Source organism: Asparagus officinalis, chromosome 9 (genome assembly GCF_001876935.1).
Source record: "Asparagus officinalis chromosome 9, Aspof.V1, whole genome shotgun sequence".
In the NCBI taxonomy this organism is placed as follows: Eukaryota; Viridiplantae; Streptophyta; class Magnoliopsida; order Asparagales; family Asparagaceae; genus Asparagus; species Asparagus officinalis.
Genome location: NC_033802.1, coordinates 28,669,004 through 28,680,755, shown reverse-complemented (window position 1 = coordinate 28,680,755; position 11,752 = coordinate 28,669,004). Strand labels below are relative to the sequence as shown.

Below are 11,752 nucleotides of genomic sequence, written 5' to 3'. Positions count from 1 at the left end.
GGACCTATAAGCAGTTTTATACGCCTACACTACACTCTTCATCTTTGGAATGCCTAGGGCTCAGGTGAGTACTGTTTGTGGATGTAGTCCAACATCGTGACATTCATATGTGACTGTACACACTTTTGATGAGGATTTTAGAGGATCATATATTTGTTTCCGTACCACCTACCCGAGGGTAGTGTGAGATACTGTGATTGACATGTATGACATATCTTGGATGTGGTGTTGATGATGTATTTTGGTATTACTAGTTCATAGGATTTGGAGTTGATATTTAGCGATTCACATTTTGAGATACATGCTATATATATGAGGGTTTTCTTGTTTGGATTATTCGTTCGATGTACTCATCTCGTGTTGTGGGTTCCTATATCATAACTGCTCTTGATACTAGATATATCATACATATATGTGTGTGTGTGTGTGTGTGTGTGTGTGCGTGTGCATGCATGTTATGTTTAGTATTTTGGCGTTACCCCCTTTCCCTAGGTGTGGAGGGAGATGTTCTTGCTAGCACTCTGACGATCGTTGTTTCTATCTTTTTTAGGCAACGGGTCAGGGATTTGGAGAGCTGCAAGTTGATGGAGACTTAGTGTAGTTTACCGCAATATATAGGTAGCTAGTTAGTACTCCACAGTAGACTATTTATTATTTTAAATCTTTTAGAGATGTATTTTGTTTTGGAGGCTGAGTGCTTATATACTGTTCAGTTGACTCATATATGTTAGAGACTCATTGTTCTTATTTCAGTTTATCAGATGTATTCTCTTTTCTTCTGTTGAGACATAATTGTAGTTACTATTGGATATCTCTTCTTTACATTTTTTTCTTTAAAACCCCATCTTTGTTATATCTGCTTGTACCCCCACTTCTCTACATTGACATCTACTAGAGTGATATCAATGGTGACACTTGAAACATGTTTTTGAATAGTATTGGGTGCATGACAGGCTTGATATCTATGAGTTCACCTTGTACTACAACCATGTGTGAAACTAGAGGCGTCATACTTACAGAAGTTTAGTATCTCTTCCACAATATTCTCCTCTTCTATCAATCTTTGTCCATCTTCTTTGTATTACACCAACACTTCATGTGTCTCTGTTGTTTCATAGCAGCATGGAATACATGAGTCCCCCTTTCAGCTTCCATTGACCATTGAATTCTAGACTTTTGAGCATAGAAACAAACTTCAACTGAAACCAAGTTAACATATTTATCTAAGCGAAGCTTCTCCTTATTAATCAGATCAGCATCATATGAGTAATTCTGAAGACTACTTCGAATATCTTCCATCTCCTTCCTCTTCCTAATCACTTGTTCACTTACATTTCCAAAACTCTTAGTATTCAGATCTTTTAGCTTGTTCTTCAAGGCTTTTATCTTGGAAACAAATTTCTCCTTCCAAATAGCTTTTACTGAGTCTAGATATTTTTCATGCTTAGTCTACATTTTAAAAAAATCTGAAAGGTTTCCTTCCTGTACTCCTATCTTCAATGGTTAAGAGCAATCCAGGAAATTGATCTAAGAAATTAGGTACAAGATAGTTAATATAACTAGGCATATAGTTATTGACCTATAAATCATTCACAAAAGCTCTATTAATGTGTGTCCTTACTCTATTTATCCCCTCTTGTTTATTACACCATGGATAAAAATAACCTGAACTCTTCAGCTTATTAAGTTAGCACTTGTAATGCATTACCTCATGTCTCTCATTTCATATTCACTAGTATAACTTCCTCCTAGCCTATCATCTGGTTCCAAAATATTGTTAAAATCACCCATAGCAATCCAAGGAGCATTAATATCATGACTTAAATCAATTAGCTCCTCCCATAATAGCCTTTTCCTCCCTTCCAACTAATTCTGAGCATACACTACTGAGGTTACACATTGAATGGCACCACCATTTGAGATCAATTTACAAGACATACACTGATCCCTAATTGATATCACTAAAACATCCAAATTACTATTATCCCACAAAATCCAAATTCTACCATTAGCTGCTTCTGAGAAACTATTCTAAGTGAACCAATTCCTTGTTACACATTGAATGGCACCACCCTTTGAGATCAATTTACAAGACATACACTACTAATTTTTTTCTCTTTCACTCTAGTTTCCAACAAAGCCAAGAAACAGAGATGTTACTCAAATATAAACTTCTTTACAATATGTTGCTTGTAAGATTTATTAAAACCTCTCACATTCCACAATGCATAATTCATCAATTGGATGTACCCCCTCTATCCACTAGGGGATAGTTGAGGATATTCTGATGCACAAAATCCCCATCATCTTCAACCTGATTAGTAAGTGGAGCAAAAATATTCCCTTTAGTCACTAGTTCCTCGGGTATCAATATAATCAATATAATCTTGTTACCTCTCTCAGCTACACTCTAGTTCTACTCTCTCACTTCTTATTGCATACTTCTAGAACCTGTAGAGGGATTCCTCCCAGCTTCTACCTCCACATTCTTCTTCTTAGGCACCCATTGCATTTTGGTTTGCTTCCTTTTACAGGTTTCAGAAGAATGACCAATGACTTTACAGCTCTCACACCATCTTGGCTTAAACTCATAAGTAATTTTCTGTGAATAACTCTGACCTTAAGGACCCTTGATAGTTACAACATCTGGAAATTTAGCAGGGAGTTGCATTCTATAAGCGCATAGGCATAAACAAGTCTTTGCCTACTAGCTGTCAACTTATCTGTTGTAATGGGTTTTCCCACTAGGCTAGCTATCTTATTAATCCCTTTCTCATGCCACAAATTCAGTTTCAGGTTAGGGAATTGAACCACATAAGATATAAACAGGCATTAAAACTATCAACATCTTCTTCACTAGTCCATGGCCTCAAAAGTTAAGGTCTATCACCAAAGAACCAAGGATTAGTTTCTAATATCAGATTCCTGTCATCTTCATTTTTTAAATTGAACACAAAAATCCCTAGTTTAAGCAAACAAATATCAGGTTTAACTAATTTACTCCACACTTTGTCCACATACACTTCCATGTCTTTAAAGCAAACACTCAGCCCAATAGCACTACCAACCAAAGCAAATTTCCAATGTAAATTCCCCTCACTCCATCATTCATCATCAAAAGAAACACTATCCTCTATTGTTGATGGAATAAAATTCATATTAAGTCCCTTACCAATCCTCCTATTGTCAGCAAACAAGCTAGCAAAGCTCTTTTTCTCCTCAATTTTCACCGTTGGGATAGATTTATTAAGGGAAGAATCCCCAATAGACTCCACCCTAGTATTGTCCCCCCAAGTTAATTCCTCCATCCAGATTCTCAAAAACAACATCCTCTTCATTATCAATCTCATAAGCCCACGAAATAGGTTCATTTGCAATTGGTGATTTACCTCCGTTCAAGTCTAATCCCAAATTTAACTTTTTATTTTGGCCACTCACATTGAATCCACCATCCCCCAGTGGAACATGAGATCTAGAAGAAGAGCTATCTAGACTATGAGAGATTGTACCTTCTAGTCCCAATGGAGCTCGAAACTAAAAATCCAAAAACTCCTCTTGAACTTGAATAACCAAAATCTCCTCCATTTGCAGCTTCTTCCTTGCTTCATGCGGCCTAATGCTACTCATAACGTTTGAGCTGGAGGAACCCTCACTACTTTGCTTAGTCACTATAGAACTAAATCCGAGGGAGTAGAGGAAGCTCCAGGTCCCGTAATAACCATTTTTCCCCTTAAATTTCTTCTTCTTCGCCATCTAACTCATCGCGATGCGCATATTAGAGACACATAAATGACCATTTATAAAGCTCTTATAAACTAAAGTGAAAAAATATTTACATGTATCAAAATTGTATAGAAATATAAGAGATTAACTCAATAAAACATTTAAACATTAAACAAAATAATTGACATGACTGTTGTTCCTGGAATTTATGGATAATGATAACAAATAATCAATTAAGATAGAAAATAGAGAATGAAGATATTGTAAACTTAAATGGATAACACTATTGCGCTTCCGAATTGCCTAGAAATATAAGGATTTTACTCAGTCAAAATTTTAAACTTAAACAAAATAATCAGGACAACCGTCGTTCTTGGATTTTTTATATGACTTGAAATAAACCAATAAATAATCAACTAAAGTAGGAAAATAGAGAATAAAGTTGTCGCCGTGTAATGGAGCACTTGTGATAGTGTCATAGGACAACCGCTTTTGCTAATCGCGTAGAAAATAATGATGTTGTGAACAAGTGGTAAAAACCTATCCAGGTTACCCGTCTCTTCTGGCCACGTACTGTGAAATTTAAGCATTATGCTCAAAGGATGGGTCGGTTGAAAATTATAAAATAAAGTTAGAGAGAATATATCCGAGGAAAAAGTTTTTCATTTTTAGAGACTCATTGTTCTTATTTCAGTTTATCAGATGCATTCTCTTTTCTTCTGTTGAGACATAATTGTAGTTACTATTGGATATCTCTTCTTTACATTTTTTTCTTTAAAACCCCATCTTTGTTATATCTGCTTGTACCCCCACTTCTCTACATTGACATCTACTAGAGTGATATCAATGGTGACACTGAAACATGTTTTTGAATAGTATTGGGTGCATGACAGGCTTGATATCTATCCAGGTTGTGAACAAGTGGTAAAAACCTATCCAGGTTACCCGTCTCTTCTGGCCACGTACTGTGAAATTTAAGCATTATGCTCAAAGGATGGGTCGGTTGAAAATTATAAAATAAAGTTAGAGAGAATATATCAGAGGAAAAAGTTTTTCATTTTTATCATATGGTTGTCCCTTTCAACCTCTTAAAACTGCCTTTACATACAAAAGGATAGCCCATCACATATTAATAGAGGCTGAATGTTTTTTTTTTTTTGGTAAATGAAAATTTTTATTCATAACCAAAATGTGAAATATGAGTACATCAAAGACATTCCAGTGATAACTGGAAGAACAACTATCTTGTTTTTTTACAATTGCTCAATTCTTTCTTTTATGTGGAGAGGAACATCATCATTGAGGACTTTAGAAAGAATTAGAAGCTTCACTGTCTTAAACACAAATTCAGTTCCTTTAGCTTCTTGCCGAAAAATTCTTTGATTCCTTTCTTTCCATATAGCATAAACTGTGACTGATAATGCCAATCATTTAAGCTTTATCATGAACCCCTTCCTTTTCAGTCTCATACTAAACCATTGAATGACACATTCCCAGCTGCAAGATTTCCACCTGAAATTCATCATTCCATAGCTCTGTTCCAGATAGCTGCTGAGAATTCACATTCAAAGAAAAGATGCCCGATGGTTTCATGCTTTTGATGAGTGCATAGAACACAGAAGTTAGTGTCAAGGATCCCCAAGTGCATAGAGGCTGAATGTTGACCATTATAAATGTAATAAAATTTAGTTTGTTATAATCGTCTACACTACTATATTTGCGAGAGTAATATAAAAATGAACGAATTAAAGGAGGACATTTTCTTATTTCAATTATAATTTCTAGGGCAAAAAATTAATTTAATAAGAGGCATTTTTCTCTTTTTTTCCATTCTCATTCCCTTTTGTTTCTAAATATTCTGTATCATACAAATAATTTTTTCCTTCTTTTTTGTTTTCTAGAATATTCCATACAAAACAATACCATAAACATATGTAGAATTTGTTCCCAGGTAACAACATGTCCATATGTCTTAGGTTCTAAAGGGAATACATATAAAATTTAAGATTTTCTCCAGAAAAAAAATATTTTCATCGTCAAGAAATCGAAGAACTTAGTGGTATGAAATATACATATTTTGAAAATTATAAGTTATGTGCATTAGGCATGTGTATTTTATTCTACAACAAAGGAGCCCATAGCTAGCATTAACAGAAGATGAACGATGACCTTCATATTATAAAATTAAATTTATCATAATCATATAAACTACTATAAAAAGAACATTGTCACAGTAATTAAAAAAATAACTGAAAAAAGGACATATTCTTCTTTCAATTAATTTTATTTACGAGTGCAAAAGTAACTTAATTAATGAAAGATATTTTTCTCCTTCTTCCCCTTTTCCTTTCTTTTTTGCTTCTAGAATATTTCATGTCCATATCAATACAATACCATAAACATAGAATTTGTTTCCAAATCATGTCCATATGTTTTAGGTTCTAAAAGGAATACAAATTAAAACTATGATTTTCTTTAGGGAAAAACAATATCATCATGGATAAATCAGAGAATATAAAAGTATATAAGTGTTTTGGAAATTATAACTTATGCATGGGCATGCATCTTGTTCTGCAATGAAGGAAATAAAACTTATACATATTACATTAATAGATGATAAAGATATTAATTTTCCATATAAAATAAAAGGATTATTTGTTCGGATTTAATATCTCTTAGTACAATTGAATCAACTACGTAATTTTAACATATAGAAATTTTTTAAAATAATTTTTCATTCATTCCCCTTCAAAACACCACTTGGCAAAAATAACACGTGGCAAAAAATAACACATACCCTTAAAAAAGTCACGTGGCATCAATTTCGGTTCCCAACACGAGGCAACTTCTCCTTTAAAATTTTCTTAAAAAAAATTGATTCATCAAATTTCAATTTCCAAGCACATTGCAAACGCCACCTTCTCTCTCATAACATCTATTTCAATTTTCCAAGCACATTGCAATTCCACCTTCTCTACTTCCGTAATTAATGCATTGGGTTCTAGTTTTTTTTCGTAACTGTGCCATCATTTCCAAAGCTCCCATCAAAAACTCAACCATTCACGCCTCCCATCATTTCCAAAGCTCCCATCAAATACTCAACCATTTCCAAAGGTCCCATAAAAAACGCTACCTTCTCAGCTCGCTCGCCCGCCTCCGTTGGCATAAAAAACGCTACCTTTCACAGTCTCAGCTCGCCGCCTTCGATCCCGGCCGATACGCCGCTCTCTAATGAATTGGCGGCAGCGTTTCCTCGCCGGAAGCATCTCGGCCGCCTCCGCCGGCAGCGTATCGGCCGCAACTCACCATCCCTGCGGTCAACGTGAGGAATCCGACTCCTACGAGGGCCTCGCCGCCGTCGGCCTCCGTGAAGAGAGAGCCTAAGAGTAGACCATCGCCGCCGTAGCCGAAGGCGAAGAAGAAGCCAAAAAGGGTTCTTGGTAATTTGAGTGTTGTGGTTAATTTGCTTGAATTCTGGGGAAAATAGATTTTTTATTATTATTTATGTATTGTTTGTGTGTTTTGGTGATGCAGAGAAGAGAGAGCGTGAGGATTTGATCCCAAGCATTTGCAGTAGCTCGTCGCCTTGCACCATTAGGATCCAGGGCAGTACTCAAGGTTATGGTATCAACAGCTATTGTGATTCTTGTAGACAGAACTTAAGACCAACAAATGGAGAATTACATGTCAATGGTGTGACTGTTGATGATACACAAGGTGAATAAAATCATTTGTTCCTACTTTAATTCAAGCATGTAAATTTACAACACACATACAGAAGTCTCATTGTGTTACACTACCCGACTGAATTAGCCAGACTGAATAGATTCCTATTTTCATATTGTTGAGCTCATTTGTGAAATTATAAGGATCAATTTTGAGTATAGAATTTACATATGATTTCTATTATTCTAAAGACCGACAGACATCTGAGCCACGATTGATGTGTAATGATAGAAATCATATGTAGTAAACTATAATTTCGAAGACATGTACAGTCTTTTGGGAGGAAAATGGAAATCATATGCAATATTCCACAAATAATGTGCTCTTGAGACCACAACCAGAGATGTGAAATAGGACTAATGTGCAATAATTTTGTAGAATCACCAACAACCACTCATCAGCCATTTTCGAGTAGTGTAACCAAGAGAGTAACAATTCATGGACATCATCCCGCCAACAACCACTCATCAGCCATTTTCGAGTAGTGTAACCAAGAGAGTAACAATTCATGGACATCATCCCGATGAAGATGATACCACAGAAGGCCCTAGAGTAACAATTCATGGACATCATCCCGATGAAGATGATACCACAGAAGGCCCTGCAATGGGGAAACTTATCCCTCTATCTGATTCAATCGAAGATCTCTTCAAATTAGCTGGTAAAAATAGTCTTCTAGCTTTAGCACCTCTATTTAACATCTTGAATTCTGACTACTTATCTATGTCTTTCATTGTTCAATGATGTTTGAAATCCTACCTTCTATTTACCTATGCCCTTTGGAAATCTTTGTTGTGGATGAATAATGATTTGTGAGTCTTTTTTGAAACTGTAGCTGGACGTTTTGGACATATTGGTTAAGGATACTAAATACCAAGTACAATATTTATGTGGTTGCTTCAACTAAACATAATTGATATTGAATTTAAAATTAGTTGATTTATTTAGATGTGTATAAACAGGCTGAGCATAGGTTATGCTCTGTTAGTATAAACATAATCTCAAGTAAAGCTCAAGCTACTGGGCTAAATGTCCTGCAAGTTTGAAACTACAGCTCATTCATGTTTAGTTCATCTCAGTTTTCCCCAAGAATTAAATGAACCCAGCTTGAACTCAAGCTCTATTGTAATAGTCTGTTTCACCCATAGTCCTACCCTGTTTCTCAAGAATAGTGAAGCCAAATCCACAATCATACTCCTATTCTAAATACATCGAGGTACAGAGAGTGGGTTAACGGTCAGTAAAATTTTGATATGATCTTTTCTGCTAGAATGATGTATTTAGATTTATATTAGCATGGGCCATCAATTATCATCTTATTATTATTTTTCTGAAAGAAGAGCCATAACTATTGAAATAATATCGTTTACTTGTGTTAATAAAACATGTCTTAGTTATTCAATTGATTGAAATACATTTGGATGTCAATTGGGAGGACAACGAACTTTAAGTGAGTTAAAGGTATCTGATAAGCCAATAACATGTCAAGCACTGCAAACCTGGGCAAACAACTTTGATGTCATTTCTCAGTTTACTGTTGGATTTGTGCACACTATTCATGAGTACATGGCAGTTGAGATGGTGTAGGGATAAGAATGAGAGGAGTGAAATACAGTAATCGGGTGTTCTATGTTTTATGTAACCATAATTTACTCTCCTGTCAGTAACATTTTACTTGTTAATGTTGACAAATTTGCAGTAAAAGGACTGGGATTCCTTAAAAAGGGTCTAGAGTAGAACCTGTATCATAACTGAGTTTTTATACTTTCTTGGTGTTAAATATCCATGACAATCTGTCAGCCATTTCATGTTAACAATTATGTGGTAAGTGTTGCAGTGAGTAATAAGCTTGATGTATTCCCGGCCCTTATAGATCACATTTGGGCTGTGCGGACCACATGACTCATGTTGAAGAGTTCTACAGGTCACGTAGTTGCATCCTTAATCCACATAGAATGAATTATGTGGATCATGTAGTTGCATCCTTAATCTATTTAATCATGCATTCTTTATCCAAAGCTTTGTCTAATATAATTGCAATCAAAAATTTGTTTGTCTCTATTCCACGATGGATCAGTTTTCGATCTTTTTAAAAGCTGGCCAGTTTGTGATTCTATAAACCATGATTGCATACAATAAATGAGCATGCTGATTTCAATTTTGAACTTAACTTATGCTTATGCTTATGCTTCTTAACATCTTTGTAAGCTTGACATATCACATGGATGTAGGGTAAAAATAGAAAGTTTAGATTTTGTCAAATCTTATAAAGCATCTCCCACAAATAATACAATTTAAATAGGACTACAATTCCTCGGGTTCTCTTTCTCTATATCTTTCTAAAAAAGATCAGGTGTGTAAGCACTTCTTTCGTTAGCAATATTGCGGGATCTGAAGGTACAATAATTCATAATGTTAGAAATAAATCTATCTCAAACTGGATTTTTTTCCTTCAGTACCCACTCTTATGCACTATTTGCGGTATAGAATAATTGTCAATCTGATGAATATCATGATGTTAATATAACTACGCATGTAAATTAGACTAATATACATGTTATTAGCTCTATTTTACCAAAGTTATTTAAGCCGAGCTATATCTTATTACACAAGCCCAATAAATTTGATGCTTTGTTAATATTTTTCTTAATTTATTTTCTAACTTAACAAATTTCCATCTTAACAAATTTTAGGCCATTGCACGAAAATATGATTTTGTGGATGACATCAACTCCTTTAGAGAAACTTGGAAGATAATGGCCCTAATTATAAAGATTGTGGACGAATTAAACTTTCCTATCATTTTTGTCATCCCCTTATTTTCATTCCGACTTCTTCAAGACATATGTTTTGTAGGTTATTTGAATTTCAAGAGATTTTTCCTTAGACATTTAATTGTAGTGAACATTTGGGAATTTTTCAATGACAGAGAATATATCATTAGATATAAAATTGCATTTAAAATAATATAATTTATTGGTTTCTGAATGATATATCACTACATTTACATACACTTTTTTAAGGTTGTTCGGATTTTGATTGTAACATTGTATCAAGTATTATGAAATTAGTAATTATTAAGAATCTTCCTTGAATTTTTGAACCAATGTTTCGAATTGTAAGGTTATAAGACACTATATGCTTAAGAACATAAAATTCAGTAGTTATTATTTGGCTAATTCATAGCATGAAATTATTCTAATGCGATTTTAATTTTTGGATAAATTTGTTAGCTATATATGAGCTTTTCCTGTAATATGTGTATGTAGTGGTGCATGCTTATTGTAGGCGTCTAAAATTGTCTACGAGAGCCCGTATGAAACTCGAAGCAATGAATGGGCGAGTCAAGAAGATTCGTCAAACCAACTCGTGCGCGTCGGTCAAACGCGTGCACGTCAATCAGCTCGTGCGCGCCAGTCAACGCGCGCACGTCAATCAGCTCGTGTGCGCCGGTCAACGCGCGCACGTCAATCAACTCGTGCGTGCCGGTCAACGCGCGCACATCAACCAACTCGTGCGCGCCAGTCAACGCGCGCACGTCGATCAGCCCGTGCGTGTCGGTCAGCGCGCGTACGTTGAATCAACTCGTACGCGCCGGTCAAACGCGTGCACGTCAACCAACTCGTGCGCGCCGGTCAACGAGTGCACGTCAAACCACCTCGTGCGCGCCAGTCAACACGCGCACGTCAATCAGCCCACGTGCATCGATCAGCACGCGTATATTAACCAACGCGCGTTCGACGATCGGTCTCGCGACGAAGCATACAAATCAACAAATCTATCGAATACGCGACAAGAACAAGTCCCGGAAGAAAGAAACCAAAAAAGGGAAAAAAGTCGGCGAACCCGCGCTAAGCGCAGGACGGAATGATCCGACCCGCGCAAGCGCGGGACGGATCAATCCGACCTGCGCAAGCGCAGGTCGGATCAATCCGACCCGCGCATGCACGGGTCGGATCAATCCGACCCGCGCGAGCGCGGGTCAGATCAGTCTGCCGCGCAGTAACATACCCAAAACGCGTTTTGACGGTTTTAAATTGGTTTTTTGCAGGGTTTATCGATTCCAGGGGTTTTTAACTGACTTGAGATCATCCCCAAACGTGGTTAGGCTGCTGTTGACTGAAGATAGAGCCAAATCACTTGTTCTCATCCAAATAACCGCATTTCGAGGCCTATAAATATGAACCAAAGGCCTTCATTTTCTTGATCTGGAATTTTATCAAGAGGACGAAGTGCTGCTGGATTGAAGAGTGAAGGAGCACGAAATTTCAGCGAAGGACAACGAGATCCCGGCGAACATCGG

At 36.2% G+C, this 11,752-nt stretch overlaps 1 long non-coding RNA gene across 2 annotated transcripts; it reads left to right on the top strand.

Moving 5' to 3' along the window:
* On the top strand, nucleotides 3,605-7,902 carry LOC109824830. Of its 2 annotated transcripts, XR_002242796.1 has the most exons (4): nucleotides 3,605-4,241; nucleotides 4,634-7,163; nucleotides 7,258-7,440; nucleotides 7,828-7,902. It is a non-coding gene; the product is annotated as an uncharacterized LOC109824830 (long non-coding RNA). The 2 variants fall into 2 exon arrangements; XR_002242797.1 differs by lacking the exon at nucleotides 7,828-7,902 and having other exon boundaries at nucleotides 7,258-7,469.